This window comes from Cetorhinus maximus, chromosome 17 (assembly GCF_964194155.1).
Source record: "Cetorhinus maximus chromosome 17, sCetMax3.hap1.1, whole genome shotgun sequence".
NCBI classification, from domain to species: domain Eukaryota; kingdom Metazoa; phylum Chordata; class Chondrichthyes; order Lamniformes; family Cetorhinidae; genus Cetorhinus; species Cetorhinus maximus.
The window spans coordinates 10,363,861-10,386,787 of record NC_135895.1 but is presented as its reverse complement, the minus strand read 5'-3'; the positions used below and the strand labels follow the sequence as shown (position 1 = coordinate 10,386,787).

General features: G+C 44.5%; 1 non-coding gene across 1 annotated transcript; it reads right to left on the bottom strand.

Moving 5' to 3' along the window:
• Positions 1-10,755: 10,755 nt before the first annotated feature.
• trnaf-gaa (transfer RNA phenylalanine (anticodon GAA)) lies at positions 10,756-10,828 on the bottom strand. Its single transcript has one exon. It is a non-coding gene; the product is annotated as a tRNA-Phe (tRNA).
• Positions 10,829-22,927: the final 12,099 nt, after the last annotated feature.

The following is a 22,927-nucleotide window of genomic DNA, read 5'->3' as shown; positions in this document are numbered from 1 at the left end:
ATCCTCTGGTTCACCTGGTTTCTGGGGCCTTTTGTTAAACTTGGCTCTTTCTAATATCTCGTTACTCCATAAATTAAAACCTCTTTGAATTTATCTGATGTTTTATTAATGCCTTGTCTTGCTATAAACATCATCAGCAATTGCTCCAATGGAGCGCAATAATGTATTGACTTGTTCAGCCTCCGACTTAGTGTCCCATCCGGATGCGATTCTGAATCTTAAAAATCTCTTCCTCCGTAATGGCTAATTCTGTTTGATCTGGCCGTACCCTATTCCCAAATCGCTCAGCAAGATAAATTTGGAGTCCATAGCTGTTTTAAGCTCTTAGGAGGTTTATCTTGATCTTTTAAAACTACTGCGGCAGTGGTGGTGTTCTCCCGTGCTTACGCGGCTTTTACTGACACCCGCTGCAGTCGCTGAACCTCTTTGGTAATTGTTCCTAAGCTTCGCGGAATTTTGGAACGGATCACCCGGAAGTCACTATACAGCCCCATTCACTGCTTTCCTCCTGCTGGGGAATCATGTTTAAGCTGCAGGATTTTTTTTTTCTATCTCAATTGGCTGCCTCGCAGTCACCACGTGTCATGGTGCTGAACTCGGACCTGAGCTGCAGGATATATCGAAACCTGCGCTCTCTAAAAATGGAATTTGCTGAGCGATTTGGGAATAGGGAACGGCCAGATCAAACAGAATTAGCCATTACGGAGGAAGAGATTTTTAAGATTCAGAATTGTTCCATCCGGAGGCTGAACAAGTCAATACATTATTGCGCTCTATTGGAGCAATTGCTGATGATATTTATAGCAAGACAAGGCATTAATAAAACATCAGGCAAATTCAAAGAGATTTTAATTTATGGAGTAACGAGATATTAGAAAGAGCCAAGTTTAACATAAGGCCCCAGAAACCAGGTGAACCAGCTGCCTGCTGCTTCCTGTGCCATTAATATGAAGGTTTTGTGCCTTTTTCAAGGCTTTCCCACCCTTCCTCAATCGTCGCTAAGATTTTTGGCTCTGCTGCCGGATCGGGATTTTTCACGGGCCACCGCATGCTACGGTTGTAGCCCTTAGCCAGCTGAATGGTTGCTTTTTTTTTCTGCTTCTCGCTCTGCCCCCATGTCTTCCATGGAGCTCTTCTAGAAATTTTCAACTGTCTTACGGAAGTTTTCAGCCTTTTTTTTCAGGTCAGACTGGCAAGCTTTTTTTTTTAAAGTTGGGCGTTCAGAGATTTTTGGGTCCTTCGTAGCTGCCACGATGTTGTTTGCTGGTTTTGACTGGCTAACGAATGGTTGCAGAGTTATGCATCCCTCTTGCATCATCACGTGGCTGCTACTGTTTCTCCAATTGCACGCATTAACCCATTCGGCCCTGAACACCCTAGTACTACAGTAATGACTTGTGGGGCAGGGGAGGGTGTGGTGGGTGGGGTGTACCTCCGATGGACACTGGGAATCCCCAAATGAGGCCACTCCCTTGCCCTAAAGCAGCCCACGTAGCTACAGTTGCTGGGCTACCCGCTTCCCATGGGCCTTCCACTGCTACGGGTAAAATAGTGGCAAGGGCGGGATGAGGCATTTAAGTGCCCATTAATTGGCCGGCTAAGAGCCCCCAAAGGCCCAAGGATAGGCGGGCCACCCAACACTCCCTCAACCCCACCATAAATTGAGAGGCACATTGCGTGTGGGTGGGTATGTGATGGGCAAGCCAGGCACTCCAGTTGACGAGCACATCCCCCTTCAAACTCACCAGCAGGGGACCGTAAAATTCCACCCATGGTTACTATTGATATTTGCAGTTTATTCTAGATTTTTATTCAATTAAACAAACTTAAATTTCCGAACTGCTACAGTGGGATTTGAATTCACATCTCCTGTTCATTAGTGCAAGTTTTGGGATTACTAGTCTAGTAATATAACACTATTATTGTAGTTACTGCCATACGAGCAAACGAGCATACGAAATAAGAGCAGAAGTAGGTCATTCAGCCCCTCAGCCCCTCCAGCCTGCTCCCCCATTCAATAAGATCATGGCTGATCTGTTTGTGTTTCGAGTTCCATATTCCAATCTACCCCCGATAACCTTTGATTCCCTTACCTAACATGAATCTATCTACATCTGCCTTAAAAATATTCAATGACCTCGCCTCCACCACCTTCTGAGGCACAGAGTTCCAAAGTCGCTCACCCCTCTGAAAGAAAAAAGTTCTCCTCATCTCTGTCCTAAAAGGGAAACCCCTAATTTTAAAACAGTGCCCCCTAGTTCTGGACTCAACCACAAGAGGAAACATCCTTTCCACATCCACCTTGTCAATACCATTCAGGATCTTGTACACTTCAATCAAGTCATACCTCACTCTTCTAAATTCCAGTGGAAAGAAGCCCAGTCTGTCCAACCTTTCCTCAATAAGACAACCCGCTCATTCCAGATGTCAATCTAGTAAAGCACCTTTAAATCGCCTCCAACACATTTACATCCTTCCTTAAATAAGGAGACCAAAATTGCACAGAGCATTCGAGGTGTGGTCTCACCAATGCTCTGTTTAACTGAAGCATAGGATCCTTACTTTTATGTTCACTTCCTCTCATAATAAAGGCGAGCATTCCATTAGCCTTCTTATTTATTTGCTGAACCTGCATATTAACATTTTGTGACTCATGCACTAGAACACCTAGATCCCTCTGCAGCTCGGATTTCAGCAGCCGTTCACCATTTAAGTAATATTCTGCTTTTTTATTCTTCCTGCCAAAGTGAACAACTTCACATTTTCCCACATTATACTCCATCTGCCATATTTTTGCCACTCACTCAAGCTATCTATATCCGTCAGCAACCTCCTTATGTCCTGTTCACAACATAATTCCAGTATTTTCTGTTTTTATTTCAGGTTATCAACAGTTGCAGTTATATTTTGCTTTTTTATTTAAGAAACAAAGCTGTAAAGGGGTGATGGGAGGGAAGGAGCAACTGTTGAATTGTTTCCTGATTTGGGTACCTATAACTTCTTTCCACAAGTATCTTGTGGTTGTGTATCCTAATAACCATCACTGAATCTCCCACTATCAGCATGTTGGGGTTACCATTGACCAGAAACTGAACTGGACTAGCCATATAAATACGGTGACTACAAGAGCAGGTCAGAGGCTGGGAATCCTGCAGTGAGTAATTCACCTCGTGACTCACCAAAGCCTGTCCACCATCTACAAGGCACAAGTCAGGAGTTGATGGAATACTCTCCACTTGCCTGGATGAGTGCAGCTCCCACAATACTCAAGAAGCTTGACACCATCCAGGACAAAGCAGTCTGCTTGATTGGCACCCCATCCACAAACATTCACTCCCTCCACCACCGACGCACAGTAGCAGCAGTGTGTACCATCTACAAGATGCACTGCAGGAACTCACCAAGCCTCCTTAGACAGCACCTCCCAAACCCACAATCTTTACCATCTAGAAGGTCAAGGGCAGCAGACACAGGAGAACACCACCACCCTGGAAGTTCCCCTCCAAGCCACTCACCATCCTGACTTGGAAATATATCGACCGTTCCTTCACTGTCCCTGGGTCAAAATTCTGGAACTCCCCCCCCCCCTAACAGCACAGTGGGTGTACCTACACCACATGGACTGCAGCGGTTCAAAAAGGCAGCTCACCAACCGCCTTCTCAAGGGTAATTAGGGATGGGTAATAAATGCTGGCCCAGCCAGCGACGCCCACATCCCGTGAATGAATGAAAAAAATACATAGCGGGGATGGAAAGAAGGAAAGACACAGCAGGAAGGAGAAAATTTAAGACCTTTCGTGACTGTCACTCAAAACATGTCTTAACCTTGACACTAAAGAGAAACTAAACGCCATTTATTTGCAATTTAACATTGTTCATAATAAAATTGTAGAATTCCACTTTGTCCTACCCTCAGCGAGGTCCTAACTCGAGGGCAGCATTTTAGGTTTTGGGCCAGGACCCTGACATCGTGGTCAGATGGGGTCCTAATCTCACACTATGTTGGGAGCAGTCACTTAGCAGTAATTATTTCCCATGAATTAGCTAAGTACTGGCCAGAGGCCATGCTCACTGTCCAATTAAGGATGGCAGATGGGCTCTCAAATCTGGAGGGCCAGAAGGAGCCACTCCTGTATGGGAGGAGGCGGGGGGGAGATGTAGCCCTGCTGTCACATATTGAGGGACCTGCCAAGAGACTTATAACATTTCTGAATTTTAAAAAAAAGGCTACATCTGCCAGACCAGCATTGTAGTTGGGGCACCCCTCCACAGGGTGACTTGTGGACACAAGTGTAGTTAAGCAGGCTGGGAGGGCATCAAAGCCTGCCTGGTGTGCTGCCACCCTTCCCTGCCCCCCCAACCCTTTAAACTCCCCCCCACCCCCCCACCCCCCCACCCCGGAGTCTGCCACCACCATCTCCAGACAGCTGGCCTGTTCCCAAAAATTCTATTCAACTCTGATAATCATCGGCCTGTTACTTGCCTTAATTGGCCACACACCACTTGTGGCCCTTCCTCTCCAGATACTGCCTCTGGGAAAATGGCCTTCGGGGGGGCAGGATTAATGCCGGCCAGCTGGTACGTCAGCTGGCAATGCAAAATTACGCACCCTCTCGCCTCCGTACCAGCCCCCACATCCGGGTGAAAATTCTGCCCCAAGTCTCCTGCGAAAATCTTGAGCTGCTGATTAGGGAGGGGTAGCCGAAATGGGATTCACATCGCCTTGCACCCCCTCAGGCACGAGTAATCTGACCGCGCGTCAAATCAGCATTCAGAGCCGACACTCTGAGGATTTGGAACTGTCACAGGATGGGGCTCCAGGCTAATCTTTCTGATTCAAGGCCAAAAGTGCCACCATTGTGCCAATAGTCACCCTGACCATCCATTGGATGTCGAGCCAGTATTTAGAGACCACGGCCTGAATTTTCACTGAGTCACGTTGGCTCAGGAGCCCTTCAAAAATGGCGGGTGGGTCCGGATTCTGGGATTCCTGACCCCATTCCTGGGCTACCTGATTTTCGGGTGTGCCTTTACAGGGTGCGGGCTGGTCCCTGTCAGAAGCACGCACCCGGAAACCCCCACCTGGCCGGATCCATTGCAGAGACAAACCAGTCCAACTGCTCCGTAATTTTCATGGAGTCGGGCCAGGGTTTTAAAGAGTCATCATTCACCACCCCTCAGAGGAGTCGTGAATCCTAGTCTGCATGAGGGGACTTTTTGAAAGGTGAGTTCAGGAGGTGTTCCTCATGTCCCCTATGCCAAGCTATGCCGCTATACCCACTCCCTGTGGTCCCTCATGCCTTCTATGTCAAGCTATGCCCCACCTATCCCCTATGTCCCCTCATACACCCTACGCCAAGCTATGGCGCTCCCATGCCTATTGATCCACTGTATAGAACAAATGAACCCTATAGTGACAGTAGGATGTTCAAAAAAAGCTTTTTAAAAAATGGATTCATTCATAACTTTCTGCTATTTTAAAAAAAAAAGTCATTTCACTACAAGGCAATAAATGTGTCAATCACTCAGACTCTTTAAAGTATCAATAGCAAAAACCGTAAGTCCTTGAAAACTCAACTTTGTGTAAATAAACATTGTGAATTTGACCATCGAGATTAGATAGCCTGAGCTGTCAATCAAGCAACGTTTTCTCTGGGGCGCACTGTTTCAGCAGGAGTTATGGTTAACTGGGCTCTCAGTCAAGCCTCATTATGTATGCTTGGCTGAGGGCCCAGAAATGGGCCCCCATAATGAAGATCCCACCTTTGCAGGCACTTTCTCCCAAGGTGGGCAAGTCAAGCTGGGAATTTTCCAGACTCCTGCTACCCACCTTGAGGGTAGAAATTCAGGCTCATATTCTAGCTACTTCGCCAGAGGTGTATGGAATGGGATTCGAATACTGTACCTTCCAACTTAAAGGTGGGAATGCTGTCACTAATCCAAGGGCTCATTTCTGTTCTACTCAATACCATTCTTATGTTCTCAAGTAATACAAATGTAAAATGCCAATTAGGTTTCATCAAAAATGATCTAATTCTCTGAGGGCTGTAAGGCCCATGTACAGAGTTTTGTGTTGATGATGTTAAAGATTCATCATGTTTTTTTATCTCCTTTTAGAAGTACTCAGTATAGAATGTACAATTGGTTAGTGGATCAGCAGTCACACTATGGATGCTGTTACATTGCTCTTGTTTCAGTTGTGGGAGATTGCCACCTCTGCACTATAACTTGGCAGGTTCACTGTAGAGCAGCAATGAACAGATGTTGAAGAGGGATTCAACAACAGTTGTGTTTAATATATACAGTGTCCTTGACTGTACCTTGAGTCCTGTGTCCAGATTTGGTCACCGAGTCTGTAAGGAAAATCATACGGTAGCCTAGAGGTTACGGTAATCGACTAGCAAATCAGAGGTTGTGAGTTCAAATTTCAAAAATAAGACATCGTAAGTTCCAATTTCATTGTAGCAAATTGTGAAATTTGCATGAATTAATCTGTGGGCTAAAACTAGATAAGAGACCCCATGAAATGGATTACCATTTAAAAACCTACCTGTCGTTTTTTTTTTGATTGGATGTGGGTGTCACTGGCATGTATTGCCTGTCCCTATTTAAGAGTCAACCACATTGCTGTGGGTCTGGGTCACAAATAGGTCAGGACACTAGTGAACCAGATGGGTTCTTACGACAATCGTTTCATGATCATCATCATTAGACTTTTAATTACAGATTTTTATTGAATTCAAATTCCACCATTTGCCGTGGTGGGATTTAAACCCAGGTCACCAGAGCATTACCCTGGGTCTCTGGATTATTAGTCCAGCAACAATACCACAACACCACCGCCTCCCCTTGCCTGAAAGGGAGATTTGTCTGTCTTATGTATTGTGACCTCCCCCATGCTGTATTGTTGGTTCTTCATTTCATGAGGAAAACTGGGGATGGACAATAAATATTACCTTGTCACATCTCAAGAGTCACTAAAATAAAACAGGGCATGAAAGTAGCAGAGAAAAGAGCCACAGGGGCGTCAAAAGATTGAGCTTCAAGGGCAGGTAGGAAAACAAGATCTTCTCAGCCCTGGAAGAGGGCAAGAAAGAGGAGACCTTTAGAAAATATGTGATGGCAAATAAGAAAATGAAACTAAACTGCACAGATAACCAAGTGCACTATTTCAATATATACCGGAATAGGTTAAATGAGTGAAAGGGAAAAAAAAATAGGACAAATCTGCCAAGCAGGGGTAAAAATCCTGGACATTCAAAAAATGGGTTAGATGATGTGCTGGGGAAAAGTAGATCTTTTCTTCCAGATGAATAATTGGATAGTTCTACCAAAGAACCGACACAGGGTATAAGGACTGAGTGGTCTCCTATGCTGTATTCTATGATTGTTCAATTGAACAGTCTCCCTCATCTGCATTTATCTTATGAGCTCCCATGTTCAGACTCCACGAACGCCTCTTAAACTTCTTTGTTTTGACTGACCACACTTGCTCAGTCCTGACAGCCATTCCATACGTCAGAACAGGAGTCACTCAGCCCCTTGAGCCTGTCCTGCCATTTGATTAGTTCACAGCTGATCTGCTTATAAACTCCATGGCTCCATATCCCCTAATCTCCTTGCCTAAGAAAAATCTATCAATCTCAGCTTTGAAATTTTCAACTGACCGAAGAGCAGCAGCCTTTTGTGGAAGAGAGTTCCAAATTTCCACTAGTCTTCGTGTGAAGAAGTGCTTCCTGACATCACCCTTAACTGACCTGGCTCCAATTTTAAGGTTATTTCCCCTTGTTCTGATCTCTCCCACCTGAGGAAAATAGTTTCTATCTTCCCCATCTATTCCTTTGATCATCTTAAATACCTCAATTATATCAGCCCTTTATACTTGAGAGAATACAAGCCTAGTCCATGTAATCTGTGCTGATAATTTAACCCTTTTAGCCCGAGTATCCCTTTTACTTTGGAGAGCCAGGAAAATGAGACCTAAAACTGCTTTAACATACCAGGTGAGGAGCCAAAGGCAAACATGTGGCTTTCCCATTGCTGAATACACTCTTATTCCAAGCTCCCTTAATTACTTTGCAACGTGCATGGAAGATTTCGAACCTCTCTTTAATTAACAGAGCAGGGAATTAAGTTGGCTAATATTTGAGAGTCTACAAAACTTCTGAATGATTTGTGTTTGGCCTGGATTGTAGCATTCGTCTAGCAGCAGCGCTTTTGGAATTCCAGTCACATACTGCCCCTGGTTTAAAATAAATAGTTGGAAAATTATGGGAATGTGTGCACACATTTCTGATTTTAAAAATACTTCAGCACAAAGCTCTTGCACCTGGCTTCTCAAAATGAAAGAACAGCAGGCATTCATGTTTTGACTGAAGGTAGTTAACAAAATACATCTATTATCCCATTTGGTGCATCTCAGACTCCTCCACAAACTTCTATGTTAGCACAAAGGTGGGAGTCAGCTTGAAAAGTTTTAAGAGATTTTCCTCAGTCTTTATGTAGGTCCAATGTAAGTATAGTACTTATTATACAGGAAATGATGTTGAGATACAAAGGAGGACACAATCACTGTCTATAACACTTTCAGCTCTGCTGTTAATCTTACAAGGATAAGAATAGCTCCTTGTCTAAAATCAGTGAACAGTTTGGGGGATATGGTTCACAAGGCACGGCAGGAGGTAGGAGTCTCTCTCTATTTGTGGTCACTGGCATATAACTGAAAATTCTGTGGCTATAGTTCATTCAGACCCTGGCCTCTCAATGATTGAAAGGCATGGAATGACAGTACATCTCCTCTGACCTTTTTGGTGTTTGGAGGGGAACTGTTTTTTTTCCCCCTTCTACCTTTGAACAATGGCTCGAAGACACTGTCATCTGGAAGTCATGCAAGGCTGCAAGGTTCCTTTGTTCTGTGGCTAAATGGCAACATCTAAGTCGGTGTCTCAAGTGCTCCTAAAACACTATCATTGCCCTGCCTGTCTTTGGTATCAGTATTACAATGTCACCTGGACATGCTGACAAGGCATCAGGGGGAGGATAAAGGCTTCCATTGTTGCTGTTCAGTTTGGTAGATGTCTTCCACGACTTGATTTTGCAGTTTCACTTCCTTTTGGCTTTGGTAAATATGCAGTGTTGAGTCATGGAAAACGGTTTCTGTTTTCAAAATCATTCTTTTCTCCAGTGGAATGCTACAAATCGACAGCAAAACCCTTGTGTCCCAAGTGAGGTATTTGTTTTGAGGAATAATGCTAATGGAAAGTCTTGGCTGGACATCAATATCTGTTGGAAATTTGGGGACTTTTTTTTCCTGACTTAGGTTGATGGTCAAGGAAAATTATGTGCTTTTTTTCTTCCTTCATGGGGTGTGAGCGTCGTTGGCAATGTCAGAATTTGTTGCTCATCCCTAACTGTTCTTGAGAAGGTGCTGGTGCTACAGTCCATGTATGTACACCTACAGTGCTGTTAGAGAGTTCCAGGATTTTTGACCCAGCGACGGTGAAGGAATGGCGATATAGTTCCAGCACAGGATACTGTGTGACTTGGAGGGGAACTTGACAGATGGTGGCATTCCCATATATCTGCTGCCCTTATCCTTTTAGGTGTAGTGGTCATGGGTTTGCAAGGTGCTGTCAAAGGAGCCTTGCTTAATTGCTGCTGTGCATCTTGTACACACTGATGCCACTATGTCAACGTGGTGAGAGTGAATGTTTAAGGTGGTGGATGGGGTACTAATCAAACAGGCTGCTTTGTCGTGGTTGGTGTTGAGCTTCTTGGATGTTGTTGAAACTGCACTCATCCAGGCAAGCGGGGAGTATTCCATCACACTCCTGACTTGTGCTTTGTAGATGGTGGACAGGCTTTGGGGAGTCAGGAGGTGTGTTATTCACCACTGACCTGCTTTTGCAGCCAAAATATTTATATGGCTAGTCCATTTAAGTTTCTGGTCAATGGTAACTCCCAGGGTCTTGATAGTGGGGGGATTTAGAAATGCTAATGCCATTGAATGTCGGTTCTCTCATGTTGGAAATGGCACTTACGCAGCGCAAATATTACTTGTCAGTAATTAGCCCAAACCTGAATATGTGTCTGATTCTTGCTGTAAATGGACACAGACTGCTGCAATATTTGAGGAGTTGTGAATGGTACTGAACACTGTGCAATCATTAGCAAATATTCCCACTTCTGACCTCAAGTTGGAGGTAAGGTCATTGATGAAGCAGCTGAAGATGGTTGGGCTGAGGACACCACCCTGAGGAACTCCTGCAGTGATTTTCTGGAACTGAGATGATTGACCTCCAACAACCACAACTATCTTCCTTTGTGCTAGTTATGACCCCAACCAGTGGAGAGTTTTCCCTCTGATTCCCATTGACTCCAGTTTTGTTAGGGCTCCTTGATGCCACACCTGGTCTAATGCTGCCTTAAAGTTAAGAGCAAGTCACTCTCATCTCACCTTTTAAGTTCAGTTCTTTTTTCCATGTTTGGATCCAACTGGCCCTGGTGAAACCCAAAATGAGCACTGGTGAGCAGGTTATTACTGGTAAGTGTTTGATAGCACTGTGTCGATGACACCTTCCATCAATTTACTGATGATCAAGAGCTGACTGATGAAATGGTAATTGGCTGGGTTGGATTTGTCTTGCTATTTGTGGACAGGACACACCTGGGCAATTTTCAACATTAATGGATAGATGCCAGTATTGTAACTCTTTTGGAGCAATAACGTGGAGACAAATAGACTTGAGGCTCTTTTGCTGAAACCCAGGATTGAACCAGGGGCCTTTAGATCTTCAGTCTAACGCTCTCCCAACTGAGCTATTTCGGCCGCCATGCCAGTATTGTAGCTGTACTGGAACAGCTTGGCTAGGGGCACAAGTAGTTCTGGAGTAGAAGTCTTCAGTACTATTGCTGGAATATTGTCAGGGCCCATAGCCTTTGCAAATCCAGTGCATTGAGCCATTTCCTGCTATCACGTGGAATGAATCAAATTGGCTGAGGACTGACACCTGTAATGTTGGGGACCTCAGGAGGAGCCCGAGATGGATCATCCACTCAGCACTTCTGGCTGAAGTCATGGCTCTGCTAGCCACAGCTACATTTCCCACAGATGTTTCCTGTGAATGGGGCAGCAGCCCAAGTCAAAAATCACCTTGCTACATATTGGCAGTGCCAGCGCAGTTATAAAGAGCTGAAAGGTTTTGATCATATTCTTTTCTCAAAATGTTAGCCGTGGCTCAAAGTTCGCACTCTAACCTTTGAGCACGAAAGCCATGAGCTCATTTCCCCAGAGCATTTTTTTGTTTCCTTTTCAAGTATTTATCCAATTCCCTATTTGTTCAGTAGTTGTTTTATTCAACCACGAGATGTGGATGTCACTAAGGCCATCATTTATTATCCATCCTTAATTTCCCTTGAGAAGGTTCTATTCTTGAGTAGAACTGAGTGGCTTGCTAGGCCATTTCAGAGTTAACCACATTTTCGTGGGCCTGGAGTGGGACGCTGGGCATAAAGACAACAGGTTTACTTCCCTGAAGGGCCTTAGCAAACCAGAGGGGTCTTTTTATTTGACCATCCAGTCGTTTCATGGTCACCATTACTGACAGTAGCTTTATCATTCCACATTCTATTTAATTAACTACATTTACATTCCCTAGCTGCTATGCTGTAATTTGGATTCATGGCTGCAAATGACTTGCCCAGACCTTGGAATATCTGGTCCAGTAGCTTCACCATTGTATCACCATCCCCTTTCACCAATGGCATGTATGTTATCAGGGACATTTAAAAGGTCAACAGCCAGTTAACCAGTTGCAAAGAGCCTCCTGTATCCCTGGAAGAGATTAAAGGCATGCTGTGAAAATGCTAAAATAAAAGCAGAAAATGCTGGGAATACTCGGCATGTCTGACAGGAGCTATGGTGAGAGAAGCAGAGTTAACTTTTCAGGTCAATGAGTTTCATCAGAACTGGGAACAGTTAGAAATATTATGGTTTTTTTATTCATTCACGGGATGTGGGCATTGCTGGCTTGGTCAGCACTTATTGCCCATCCTTAATTGCCCTTGAGAAGGCAGTGGTGCACCGTTGCAGTCCATGTGGTGTAGAATTCAAAAAATGTTGGAACAGGCCTGGTTGGTGCACCAGCTTGTGGTGATGTCATGAAACTACAGATTGAAGTGGACGATAATGGGAAAATTGTTGATGCAAGATTTGATGAAAATTGATGAAGCAAGATCCACAGCGCTGCTAGGGAGAGAGTTCCAGGATCTTGATGCAACAACAGTGAAGAAACAGCGATATATTTCCAAGTCAGGATGGTGAGTGACTTGGAAGGGATCTTCCAGATGGTGGTGTTCCCATGTGTCTTGTCCTCCTAGATGGTAGAGGTTGTAGGTTTGGGAGGTGCTGTCTAAGGAGGCTTGATTAATTCCCGCAGTGCATCTTGTAGATGGTGCACACTGCTGCTACTGTGCGTCGGTGGTGGAGGGAGTGAATGTTTGTGGATTGGGTGCCAATCAATCGGGGCTGCTTTGTCCTGGATGGTGTCAAGCTTCTTGAGTGTTGTGGGAGCTGCGCTCATCCAGGCAAGTGGAGAGTATTTCATCACATTCCTGACTTTTTAAACAAGCAAAAAGGGGCAGGGTGGGGAAAAAAGACCATGGGAAAGGTCTGTGATAGACTGGAGAGATTACATGAAAAAAGTGTTGTTGGTGCAGGGCCAAAGGCCATGTAAATACTTTCTGTGCTATGGGATGATTCAATAGCAATCAACTGGCAAAGGTTACTTTCTGATTCCACAACCAAGCCAAGCCCAAGGGAAGGAGTGGCTTGAGGGAGGAATGGGAATGCTTTTCTTTAGTGTTGCTGCTCCATTCGTCAATCACATTTGATTATGGTGTCAATAATACCCACAGTCCCTTGCATCCCAGAAAGCCCCTCATCTATCGGACAGATCTATTGGTGAGAGCGCAGGAGTTCAGCAGTGAGCTCAAACTCTGAAAGTCGGGAGTGCATGGACTGATATAGTTACACATGCAACACGTAGACAGGGGCCAAAAAATACATTGGTTCTGGCCTACATGTGACTCCAGACCCACAGCAATGTGGTTGACTCTTAACTGCCCTCTGAACTGACCAAGTAAGCCATTCAGTTCAAGGGCATCTAGGGCTGGGCAACAAATGCTGGCCTGGCCGGTGATGTCCACAGCCCAATAAAAAAGAACGATTTATGAATATGTCACAAAAATGGACACTTCAGTCCAAAGCCAGCCAGGTGGCAAAATGAGCTCAGGCATGAAAGGAATAAATAAGGAACTATTTGAATGAAGGGAAAAGAGTGGGATATTTATACTCTTAATTGATATCCTTTTACTATCCCGTTCAATTGAACTACTCAAGCAAGACAGACAACAACAGGTAAATCCCGTGTTTACATAGAGAGATTCAATTTAGTGCTGAACATTGGATTCAAACTGAATTTGACCTGTTCTATATTCCCCCACACCTGTAGCCAGACATGTGCCAGACAGTATTCCATCACCTGTCACCCATATGTACTCTGTAAAAGACCAAGCAGAAAGAAATCTGGCTTGCAAGCATTGGTAAAAGGGAGGTGAAAATACTTATAGCTGAAGCCCCGGGCCATTATTTTAAATAAAAATATATTAATTCTGCACACAAAATTATTCAGCATAAACCAATGATCTAAATTTGGAGCTGTGCTGTATAAACTATTAATGAACTTCTATAGTGTAAATGCTTGTGTTGCTTTGAATGAATGATATTCAAGATGACATTTTGTTTCTTCCTTCTCATCAACTACTATCAATGCTGATGCCTCGCTGGTGTCTATTGAGCAGTCCGTTTAGTTATGGGGTGCATCACAACTGAACCCCAAACCTGGTTTCAACTGACGCCCAATTCCAGTATGGGAGAAGAAGAGGGCAGGTGCTCCCTAAGCAGTGATTGAGAGTGGGACTGCTGGCTAATCGTCAAATACGCACTCCTCTGAATAAATAGGGGTAGGGATGGAACCCAAAACCTTTCTGCTCTACATGACTCCTTCTCTGTTGAAGCAATAGAGAACGTACAACACAGATTGGGTGGGGTAATACCAGCTTCACAAAGCAGCAGTTATGAGGAGACTTAAGATATGCGCACTACTACCCGTTCCTCGTCGGCTGGTATTTGAGGCGGTCTCCATTTCCTCATTCACGCTTTGCCTTTTGGAAATAACCCTCAGGCATTAGTTCCGATTCAGTCTCTGAGTGGGCCGTTTGATGCAGCTCTCTCAGCTCCAGATCAGCCTGTTGCATTTCCACTAAGGAAGATGGGCTAAACATGTCAGCCTCGTTGACTTTGCACTGCTCCTTTTTGATCAGGTTTTCGAAAATAGCGTCCGATAACTGAACACGCTGAAACTCTTTCGAGTTATCAACAGTCACAGATTGCAACTCTTTCGAGTACAATCACAGTTCTTGGTTTCCGGGAGTGGGACATGAACCCACAACCCTCTGATTCAAAGGCGAGGGTGCTATGAACTGAGCCACAGCTGACACCTCTGAACAGGCTGAAGATGCACACATGCATGGCAATCTTAATGGGCCCGCACCATGCAACCAGCAGGCCGCACACAGCAGAAAAAAGTTCCAGGGAACATTGCCCATACCCCTGACAATCTTTTTCTCCATCAAGCCTCTTATCTCTCTCTTCTCATTCCAGTCACCTGCCTGTGCATAATTTATTGACTATATTATGGTTTAATGTTTTAACTACATTCTATAAAATATTTTCATGTTCATCCTGAAGTGTGTAGGATGCTTAATTTCATTTCTTTTAATGACTGAAATAATTATCAGCATATCAATTTCTCAAATTTATGAACAATTGTTAATTTTTTTAGCCCCCATTAATAAATTTAATACCCCTTACACCTGCCAGTTACTCCAATTCGCGTGGATAATTATAATTACTAATGTATTCTGTAATTAAGAAAATAAAATTGCCTTGATCAACAATAACTTTATTTGCCTTGGCTTTTTTGCTTATGCAAAGTTAGATTAATTTAAATACAAATCAGAAAAATGCTGGAAACACTCAGCAGCATCTGTGGAGAGGGAAAAACTTTAACGTTTTCAGGTTGACTACTTTTCATCAGAACCCATTCATCTTAAGCTTTATTCTACTTAGTTAGGGGTGATGCCAATGGACATTCTCCTGGTGGTGGTGCCTACAAACAATGTACCAGATAGTGCCAGTGTATGTTCACCAGAGAAGGCGATTTGATGTCCTTGCGGACCAGAAAAAAAAATAGCTGGTGGTTTTCAGAAGGAACAAAAAAGCTTCAACGCGTTCAGTATCGCAACGAACAAGGCATTCTGGCTGCAGAAAATGCAACTCTCTGCATTTTTTCATCTTCTATCACACAGCCCATGTTAATGCAGTGCCTGAAAAGATAGTGGAAGCAGATCCAAGAGCAACTTTCAAAGGGAAACTGGGAAATTTAGCAGGTCCAAGGGGAAAGAGCAGGAAGGGGAGTGGGACTAGCTCAAAGAGCCACTAGCACAAGCATGATGGGCTTATCGGCCTCCTCGTGTGCTGTGCTATCCTGTGACTCTATGGGCTTGTATTGAGATTTGTAGTCCTGAGGGTGAGGCTGTTGACATTTCAGCCTCCACGATTGACTTTTGTTTTGGGAGTGAGCCCAAAAGTTGCAGAGAACCTGACTCTCAGAAGCCCGAGGCTGAATATGAATCTTGCACCATGAAATTGGAGGATTCTCCAAGGATAAATGTTACCAAGGAGATTGTGTGAAGATGTTTATCACTTGTGGACAGTTCACACATGAGGGAGCTTCATTTGTGCGATTCAGTTGAGACCTGAGGGTGGAGGGGGTGGGGGGTCAAAATAAAAGGCACACTTGTACATTTGGCTACAGGCAACATTTCATCGATGAGATATTGTAGTATTATACAAACTTTTAATTATACAAACTGATAATTCCCTGCCAAAAGATAGCACATTGTGTGCCTGCTCTCCACTATGTAGAATGTCTTTGATGTTTCTTCATATGTACTGGTGATGTTAACTCTCTCAGGTAATGACTAGGCAGTTGACACCAACTCTGCTGCATTTCTGACGGAAAGAAAAGAAAAAATCTTGCATCTGTATAACACCTTTGTATCCCATTGCACTTTCCAGCACATAAGGTACTTCAGACTTCATTGAGGACTGAGATGAAGAGAAATTACTTCACTCAAAAGGTTGTGAATCTTTGGAATTCTCTACCCTAGAGGGTTATGGATGCTCCATCATTGAATACATTTAAGGCTGGGTGGGATAGACAGAGTTTTGGTCTTTTAGGAAATTAAGGGATATGGGGAGCGGGCGGAAAATTGCATTTGAAGCTGAAGATCAGCCATGATCGTATTGAATGGCGGAACAGGCTCGATGGGCCAGATGGTCTACTCCTGCTCCTATTTATTGCTTTCTCATTCCCTGAGGTGTAGTCACTGTTGTGATGTAGGAAGCTCTGCAGCCACTAAGTGCACAGCAAGCTCCCAAAAGCAACGTTTCGACAATGACCAGATAATCCGTTTTTGTGATGTTCATTGAGGGATAAATATAGGCCAGTACGCTGGGGATAAGTCCCCTGCTCCTATTCAAAATAGCGCCATGGGATCTTTTAACTCCGCTTGAAGGGGCCTTGGTTTAACATCTTGTCTGAAAGATGGCTCCTCCAGCAGTGCAGCACTCCCTCCGTCCTGCCAGCCTGCACTTATGTGCTCAAGTCCCTGGCGTGGGACTTGAACCTGCTGAACCTGAGATGAGAGTGCTGTGAGCAGAGCCAACACAGATGAAGAATGTGTAACAAAGCCAGACCAGTCAATGTCCGGTTAGGCAAGCTAATTTCGAAGAGTCTTGACTTTGGGAAAATGCATTCAAACTCACACTCATGCGGTTAATGCTGCAGTAATGGGCTTTAGCAGACAGCTAAAGCTACTATTCACCACACACGCACAGAAATATATTCGTTCAGAAATATGCAGATGCTAGTAACATTAGTGGTTGGGATTCAGCATTTGAGTGATGAACAGAGGCTCAACAAATAATCTGGAATCTTTGAATGCTGGAGACGAGAAATCTTGGGGTGACCTTGCGGAAGTACTGAAGGCAGATTCTACAACAAGGAAGGGTAGGATGAAAAGGCAGTTTAGAGTTGACTGTTACACTGAGCTTGAATTTATTGCTGAAAAGAGACACATTTTGCCGAGACCATCCTGTGCTTACAAAACATGGAACAAAAGGTCTACACTTGCTGAACAACCTTGAGTGCACTTATAGTGACACCAACAATCAATTTAAGACAATCAGTCAAGCTCATAATGTGGCTCATTTATGTTTGCTAGCAGTGATGTACACAGGGACCCGTTCTCTGCAAACAAAATGAATATGTTCAAGTCTTGTACCATTTTTTGAATTACCCAGAATCATGGGAGTCCATAGTCATAGAAAGCCCCCATTGCTTTCTCCATGGCAACGCCTCGGCGTCAACTTGTCGACCAACCAGGGTTTGGGTCATCCGAGCCCCGAGGCAGCATCAAATGAGTTTGAGTGCTGAAGTCTGCTGGTTAGAAGGACCACCTTAGTTTGCTGGGACATCAGTTCAACCCTCCAACATAGTTCTTATATCCGCTAACCCGCACTCTCGCCACACATGCCCCAGGCCCCATTAATGCCTTCCCATAACATCCAAGTCCACATATCCCACATATTCCCTGGGCCCCGTCATAACCCCTCATACTACCCATGCCTCCTTCATGCCCCCTTATATCTCCTATGCCCCTTCACATCTTCCATGCCCCCCATAAGTGCTCCATAGCCACTAACCCAATACCGACTATGGGCAGACTTCAAAACATCTTTGAAATGGACATTGAAAAGAACAAACTTCTAACAATCTAATAAAGGTGCCATATTCTAAATCCTAAAAACCCCTCAAGTAGTCAATCTGTTGAAAAAACAAACACTTATTCACTTACAACATAAAAGACAGATAATAACCTCTTCAAACTGCCAAACAAAATGTAAACAGGGTTCTCATGCTGAGTTTTTAAAAATTCACTCACAGGATATGGGCTTCGCTGGCTGGGCCAGCATTTATTGCCTATCCCTAGTTGCCCTTGAGAAGGTGGTGATGGGCTGCCTTCTTGAACCACTGCAGTCCATGTGGTGTAGGTACACCCACTGTTAGGAAGGGAGTTCGAGGATTTTGACCCAGCGACAGTGAAGGAACAGTGATATATTTCCAAGTCAGGTTGGTGAGTGACTTGCAGGGGAACTTCCAGGTGGTGGTGTTCCCATCTATCTGCTGTCCTTGTCGTTCTAGATGGTAGTGGCTGTGCGTTTGGAAGGTGCTGACTAAGAAGCCTTGGTGAATTCGTGCAGTGCATCTTGTAGATGGTACACACTGCTGCTACTATGCATCTGTGGTGGAGGGAGTGACTGTTTGTGGTTGTGGTGCCAATCAAGCGGACTGCTTTGTCCTGGATGGTGTCCAGCTTCCTCAGTGTTGTAGGAGCTGCACTCATCCAGGCAAGAGGGAGTATTCTATCATATTCCTGACTTGTGTCGTGTAGTTAGTGGACAAGCTTTTGGGAGTCAAGAGGTGAGTTACTCGTCGCACGATTCCTAGCCTCTGACCTGCTCTTGTAGCCACAGTATATATAAAGCTAGCCCAGTTCAGTTTCTGGTAAATGGTAACCCCCAGGATATTGATAGTGGGGGATTCAGCGATGGTAATGCCATTGAACATCAAGGGATGATGGTTAGTTTCTCTCTTGTTGGAGATGGTCATTGCCTGACACTTGTGTGGCACGAATGTTACTTGCCACTTGTTAGCCCAAGCCTGGATATTGTCCAGGTCTTGCTGCATTTGGACTTGGACTGCTTCAGTATCTGAGGAGTCATGAATGGTGCTGAACATTGTGCAGTCATCAGTGAACATCCCCATTTCTGACCTTATGATGGAAGGAAGGTCATTGATGAAGAAGCTGAAGATGGTTGGGTTGAGGACACTAGCCTGAGGAACTCTTGCAGTGATATCCTGGAGCTGATCTCCAACAACCACAACCATCTTCCTTTGTGCTAGGTATGACTCCAACCAGCGGATAATTTTCCCCCAATTCCCATTGACTCCAGTTTTGCTAGGGCTCCTTGATGCCACACTCCATTAAATGCTGCCTTGATGTCAAGGGCAGTCATTCTTACCTCACCCCAGGGGTTCAGCTATTTTGCCCATGTTTGAACCAAGGCTGTAATGAAGTCAGGAGCTAAGTGGCCCTGGCAGAATCCAAACTGGGCATCAGTGAGCAGGTTATTGCTAAGCAAATGCCGCTTGATAGCACTGTTGATGACCCCTTCTATCACTTTACTGATGATGGAGAATAGATTGATGGGGCGGTAATTGACGGGGTTGTATTTATCCTGCTTTTTGTGTACAGAATATACCTGGGCAATTTTCCACATAGCCGGGTAGATGCCAGTGTTGTAGCTGTACTGGAACAGCTTGTCTGGGGGCACGGCATGTTCTGGAGCACAAGTCTTCAGTACTATTGCCAGAATATTGTCAGGGCCCATAGTCTTTGCAGTATCCAGTACCTTCAGCCGTTTCTTGATATCATGTGGAGTGAATCAAATTGGCTGAAAACTGGCATCTGTGTTTCTGGGGATCTCCGGAGGAGGCAGAGATGGATCATCCACTCAGTACTTCTGGCTGAAGATTGTTGCAAATGCTTCAGCCTTATCTCTTGCACTGCTGTGCTGGGCTCCTCCATCAATGAAGATGGGGATATTTGTGGATCCTCCTCCTCCAATGTGTTGTTTAATTGTCTACCACCATTCACAACTGGATGTGGCAGGACTGCAGAGCTTAGATCTGATCCGTTGGTTGTGGGATCGCTTAGATCTATCACTTGCTGCTTATGCCGTTTGGCACATAAGTAGTCCTGTGTTATAGCCTCACCAGGTTGACACCTCATTTTTAGGTATGCCTGGTGCTGCTCCTGTTATGCCCTCCTGCACTCTTCATTGAACCAGGGTTGATCTCCTGGCCTGATGGTAATGGAAGAGTGGGGGAATATGCCGGGCCATGAGGTTACAGATTGTGTTCGAGTACAATTCTACTGCTGCTGATGGCCCATAGCGCCTCATGGGTGCCCAGTCTTGAGTTGTTAGGTCTGTTCAAAATCTATCCTATTTAGCACAGTAGTAGTGCCACACAACACGATGGAGGGTATCCTCAATGCAAAGGCGAGACTTTGTCTCCACCATGACCATGCGGTTGTCACTCCTACCGATACTGTCACGGACAGATGCATCTGCCACAGGCAGGTTGGTGAGGATGAGGTCAAGTCTGTTTTTCCCTCTTGTTGGTTCCCTCACCACCTGCCATCTAGCAGCTATGTCCTTTAGGACTCGGTCAGCAATAGTGCTACCGAGACACTTTTGATGATGCACATTGATGTCCCCCACCCAGAGTACATTCTGTGCCCTTGCCACCCTCAGTGCTTCATCCAAGTGACGTTCAACATGGAAAAGCATTGATTCATCAGCTGAAGGAGGGCGGTACATGGTAATCAAGGTTTCCTTGCCCATTTTTGACCTGATGCCATGAGGCTTCATGGGGTCCAGAGTCGACATTGAGCACTCCCAGGGCAACTCCCTCTCAACTGTATACCACTGTGTCACCACCTCTGCTGGGCCTGGTGTGCCGGTGGAATAGAATATACCCGGGGATGGTGATGGTGGAGCCTGGGACATTATCTGTTAGGTATGATTCCTTGATGATGGCTATACCAGGCTGTTGCTTGACTGGTCTAGTCTAGCCTAGTCTAGGAGACAGCTCCTTTGGCACTAGTCTCCAGGTGTTAGTAAGGAGAACTTTGCAGGATCAACAGGGCTGCGATTGCCATCGTTTCCAGTGCCTAGGTCGTCCATCCGGTTTAATTCCTTTTTTGTGACTTGTAGCAGTTTGTTACAACTGAGTGGTGGCTTGCTAGCCATTTCAGAGGTCATTTAAGAGTCAACCTGTGGGTCTGGTGTCACATGTGGCTAGGCCAGACCAGGTAAGGACAACAGATTTCCTTCCCCTTAAAGGGCATTAGTGAACCAGATGGGTTTTTACGACACACGACCATGGCTTCATGGTCATTTTAATTCCAGATTTTTATTGAATTCAAATTCCACTATCTGCCATGGTGGGATTCGAATCCAGGTCCCCAGAGCTTTACTCTGGGTCTTTGGCGTACTAGTCCAGCGACAATACCACTACGCCTCCCCTAAAGTGGTTCTGGATCTTTTTAGACTCAGCCAAACATTCACAATTCCCCCAGCTATCAAAACAAAACCTGGCAAATGTCAACAACACTGAAACTGAAATGCCAGGCGGCCTTTTTTTAAAGCTGCAGATTTTGTTTGGATCCATTTTAAAGCAGATTGCCAGTCAATAAATAGAGTGTATCAGGTGCTTCGATTTACTTTTTACCTTCAACAGCAGAGCCTTTTTTTTTTCAAAACTAAAGATCGCTGGACATTTAAATCACAGTACAAAACATGAAAGGAGAGTTGTCGAGCACATTTTTCTACAGTTTCGAATGCATTATGTCAGTTTCTCCATTGGGGAAAATTGCTGTAATGCAAGTCAACACTTACACAATGGTGGTCAATGCAATGATCAACTTACCTTTTCAGGGCAGAGCCCTATGAAGAATCACTATTTTCAAAACTTATCGACATTGCAGTGTAGCTTCTAATAGTGACATTTGAAGGCGTCAAAGCATTTAACACTTACCTGTCCAAATGTTCCAGACTCCTCAACAGGCGGCTCTAGTGGTCACAAACTGGCTTTTCAGGCTTCCAAAATCTACACACAAAAATAGCATGGGGAAGGAAATTCAAATTGCCTATGGTCATCACAATGGCGATCCCGGTTTCAGAAGAGGTGCTTGTGGGGTGGGCATTCAAGACCTGAGAGAAGGCCACATAAAAACAGTGTGGGGTTTGGAAGGCACTGCAAGTGGAATTTGTCCTCAAAAATCCAAATTTCTTTACTTTCCTGATCCCATTCCTGTAGTGTTCAATGAATCCGTGTTTGATTACGTGAGTTTGGTAGTTGATTTATGCTCATTGTGTTTGATTGGTTAAGCCTGGGTGTTCATTCAGAGAAAAGTAAACCACAGAAAGCTGCTAGAAGCTGAACTGAGAAGCATGAGTGCAGACATTTTGTGATTGAAGGGGCGTTTTAAAACTCTTGTAAATAAACCAGTTGCGCACTTAGAAACTAGTTTCATCTCTGCATTGCTCTGAGCTAAAATATACAACGATTCCTGCTTCTACTGGAAGACAAAAACCCAGCCCCCAATAATAAAATAAGAACTAGACCAATCAGAAAGCACTTTTTCACACAAAGAATGTTCTACCCACCCCTCCCTCCCTCCCCACAAAGGACTGTGGAGCTTTTAAGATAAATCGATATTTCTTAGGTAAGAAGAGGTATGGAGAAAAGTTGGGAAAATGGAGATGAGGTGCAAATACACTGCCTGACATGGTGTCAAATGCCGCTTTAATAATGGCTTTCAAAGGGAATTGGAAATATACTTGAAAAATTGGAAAGGTTGTGATGTTAGAGCAGGGGAAATGGAATCAATTCGATTGCTCTTTCAAAGAGCTGACACAGGTGGGATGGGCCAAGTGGCCTCCCTCTGTGCTGTTTGATTCTAAGATCAGCCATGATTGCAAGTAATTGAATGTTAGAGCTAGCCCAAGGGGCTGAATGAACTACCCCTGCTACTATATTGCTATGCATGCTGCGAGACATCTCTGACGAGGTGATAAAGCTTTAAATAAATGCAGGCTCTTTCTTTTATG